We start from the raw sequence: 4,169 nt of genomic DNA, 5'->3' as shown, positions 1-4,169 counted from the left end.
TAGGAAATGCGTGTGTTTATGTAATAGGCTCATGATATTGTTTACATTATCTAATATTCTATTTCGAAATCATATTTATTTCCGTTAAGTTTCTAGCTCAATTTGCTTTTAGTGAAAAATAAAGAAATAGATAACACCAAATCTTCCCATTTTGATTGGTTAATGGGTGTTTTAAACATTAATTCGATCTAAAACTTGTTCAAAGTTTATATTGATAGAATGTAAAAATACCAATTACATATTTTATTTGGTTACATTATCTAATATTCTATTTCGAAATCATATTTATTTCCGTTAAGTTTCTAGCTCAATTTGCTTTTAGTGAAAAATAAAGAAATAGATAACACCAAATCTTCCCATTTTGATTGGTTAATGGGTGTTTTAAACATTAATTCGATCTAAAACTTGTTCAAAGTTTATATTGATAGAATGTAAAAATACCAATTACATATTTTATTTGGTTTGGTACATTCTTTTAACCTTGATGAGTAAAGACGATTTAAACTAAATTATCTAAATAAAAATTCAGTCTTATTGAATAATTTAACTTTTACAGTTAAAAAGATATTAAAGGCTTAAAGTTTACTCGTAACAAAAAATGTCTTTACTGCTTGGACCTAATGTTTGAATACTAATTTTTAAGTCAATATTTTTTTAATACCTATGCAAGCATACGATTCAATTACATTTAGCAGTATTTTTACCGTAGTAATTTATTACGAATTAGTTCCAATTAAAATTAAACAATGTCTCAATAAGTTAAAATCAATTTTGATGATTGAATTAAGTTTTAATGTAATAATCAGTAATAGTTAATTTTGGTTGATAAATACAGTACTTAATCAAATTACGTAAAAATTGTAATTATCTTGTTCTACATATCAAGTACGTTTAAAAATTATTCAAATTACGTCATTTTTAAAAAATTATTGCCCTACAGTCCTATTTTTGTATACAAAACAATGACAACGCAAAGCCTGTACATTTTAATTTTGGGGAATTACATACACATCAAATTGCCCATGTAATAAGTTGCAATATATCGTGTTTTGTTTCTGATAACTACTAAATTTCATCATCTGAATGTTTTTAATCAAGTTATTCACGTTGATAAGAGTATGTACAAAAAATCAACAAAAATGACTTGCAAAAACGGTATATGTTCGACAGAAATTATACTTTTTGGAAACAGAAAATGTGGAAGATATTGCATCATTCGGTTTTACCCATTAAGTTGAGGTTGTTAAATTGATTGATCGTACTGTAATACTTATTGGTTATTACTGTTAATACATATCTTAAGACAAGTGTACAAAAATGTGCTTTCGTTTTTTTGTTTTAATTTAGTGTAGATAAAGCCTCTAGACTAGACCCAAAATGCTGGTGTCGGTTTTCACTAAAATATTAATTAAATGTGTCTTAATAAATCACTGCTCTAAGTAAATAAACAATATTATAATACCTTGAAGACGTCAGGTAAGAGGAAAGTGGAAATAATAGAAGACGCAAAGTATAAGATAATTCCATTCTTGGAATTTGATAAATCAGAAAATGTTTACAGTGCGTAGGTAAAAGTGAAGGTAATTCAAAAGCTTTCGTATTTTTACTGAAGTTTGTAAGGAAGGATTACAAACGTGGATTACTTTATTTTTAGGATACGTCTTTGGCGGCGATATCAAAGCTTTAATGCTACAACGAAAGCTCGTGGTATCTTAAAGAAAAAGCTACATATAGGTCAATTTATTAAACAAACTAGTTTTAACCCTTAGATGCACCAGTAGTAGTGATGATTAGTTTTACTTAAAAACTGTTAGTCTTGGTCTTAGTCTTGGTCTTGTGTATTAAATCTTGATCTTACTCATTTAATCTGGCACTTATATTTTTACTGACATAATAATTGTCTTAACAGCTGAAATTTTCGGTCATACATCCGAGTTTGTCATTACTTTTAAAGAAAATAGTGTCGATAGTTATGAGAGTTATGACAACTCAAGAACTTACACGTTCTCCAGTGTAAATTGACCCCTCCTGCACCACATAAATTGACTTTTTAGTGAACAAAATAGTACTAGGTACATGAAAGAAGTAAAAAATATCGAAAAGAATTAGTTTGTCTCTATATTTCAACCATTTGTTATCCAGACATAGGAACAACTAACACTTACTTCAAGGACATTCTTGTAGATCCCTTTTTTCAAACGGTGGTTTTGTATATTCGGTATTAAAATCTAGCAAACATAAAATTTCAGACACAAAAAAAGTTTTCGTTGAGTCTTGGTTTTGTTCGTTCAGTCTTGGTCTTACTCGTTCAGTTTTGGTTTTAGTCTTTCTACTATAAAGACGATCTTGGTCTTGCATTTTCGCAAAACCAAGTCTGCTCATTACTAAGCAGTCGTAGAAACCAAAAATTAGACGATAGTTCAAATGATTTTGTCTGAAAGATATTTTCTTCGCGAAAAACTAATCCAAATGGAAGAAAAACTGATGGGATTCTTTTAATACTTGGAGCTTGAAGTTTTTAAAAAAAAAGTCCAGTAGGAGGGCATTTATGTAAAATTAACACTCTCAGTCGAATCAGAAAATCATTTGGTTGGCTCCAAAAAGGAAATGTATAATTTCTATGTTCGATAAACGTTTTGCTTTTCCTGTATATGTTTTGCATTACCATTTTTCCTTCAGTTCTAAATAAGAAGACAAAATAAAATTTGTGGAATCGTAAAAGCAAATCTACCAAAAAGTTTTTATCAAACCAGTTCAAAGACGGACGGTAAACATTGCAATGTGTTGCAAGAAGTTTTGGCAATAAAAGTTATCCAACTTTCCTATCTGCAAAGTGCACTGACCCCAATATTGGGCGAGCGATGCGTTCCGTTCCCTTCACTGCATATTCCTGGTAGGTAAATAACGTTTGTGTATCTCAAAACCAAGGGAAATGTTATTACACCACTGGATATGGAGAGATAGATTGGTAGAGAAAGACAGAGACAGATAGTAAAGCGGCCAAGCCACCTACTCGCTGATGTTTGATTTTCAGCTTGTGCACATATACGAACATGTACACCTAAACATTCTGATTTTGATGGCAGCTGTTATATATATTTCTTGTACCGAAAATAAACCAGTTGGACTATTTACTACTTAGCCGATTGGTTTACAGAGTTAGTTTTGCCAATAACTTTACTAAATTACTCTAAAGTCCATCCAAACTTAGGACCCCTATTGTCTACATTCCATACCTTTACATGTAACCAACTATACACCCAAATAGAAACATTTAGACCCGCCAAGTATTCTCCAATTGTTTATTTCCAACGCGAATACATCAGAACTGCTGATTTTTAATTGAGGATTTTGGTTAAACGAAAATATCGACGCAATAATATCGTCAGTTAGCTCCAGAATGTTGATGTGTTTTATCTTATTTGATTGATTGCAAGAAAAAAAGGTTTTCCTAAGTGTCTTAATATCATTTAAAACGCTTAATAAAGTGGAATGAATCCTGGTTCTTATGAAATTTTGTACATACATTGTTAGGGGTATAGGAAAGGACACAAAGTACCTTTTATCCTGAAAAAAAATCCTGTTTCCGAAGGATAGAAAAATTATTTTTTAATGTGGTCGTAGATGATCTTTGACATGTATTTAGAACATCAACGTTAGCGAAGAAGCGGGTAAAACCTAGTCTTTAGTAATTAATGGCGTTCTGTTGAAACAATTGTTTTTCTTAAATAAATTATAAAGTATATGCCACGTGTATGTAATATATTAATCAGTCTATTGTTTCATTTTGCTCTTGGAAACTAATCTATTCCTATAAAATTGTTTTGAACGTTTCATTGATGTCAAATGTTATCAACTATCTTATCGGTAGACAGTTTTATCACTCAGTAATTTCAAAATGTAGAAATTTTACTGCAAATTATTATGTTTTTATGTCTAAATATCGTATTATTTAAAAATGGTTTTGTTCAAAGTATTTTTATTTCTCTTGAATTAGACTCCTACAAAATTGTTAAAAATTAAAATATTTAATTCTTAAAATCTGTCATATATACCTAAATTAGATTGCTTTCTAATTGTTATTAAAATTCACTTTTTTAACGTGTTTGTAGTAAAACTTCTATTAAATTTACTTATTTTTCCGCAGTCCTGCCCTGATTAATGCTTCA

This window comes from Agrilus planipennis, unplaced genomic scaffold, assembly GCF_000699045.2.
Source record: "Agrilus planipennis isolate EAB-ADULT unplaced genomic scaffold, Apla_2.0 scaffold148, whole genome shotgun sequence".
In the NCBI taxonomy this organism is placed as follows: domain Eukaryota; kingdom Metazoa; phylum Arthropoda; class Insecta; order Coleoptera; family Buprestidae; genus Agrilus; species Agrilus planipennis.
This window is presented reverse-complemented; position numbering follows the sequence as displayed.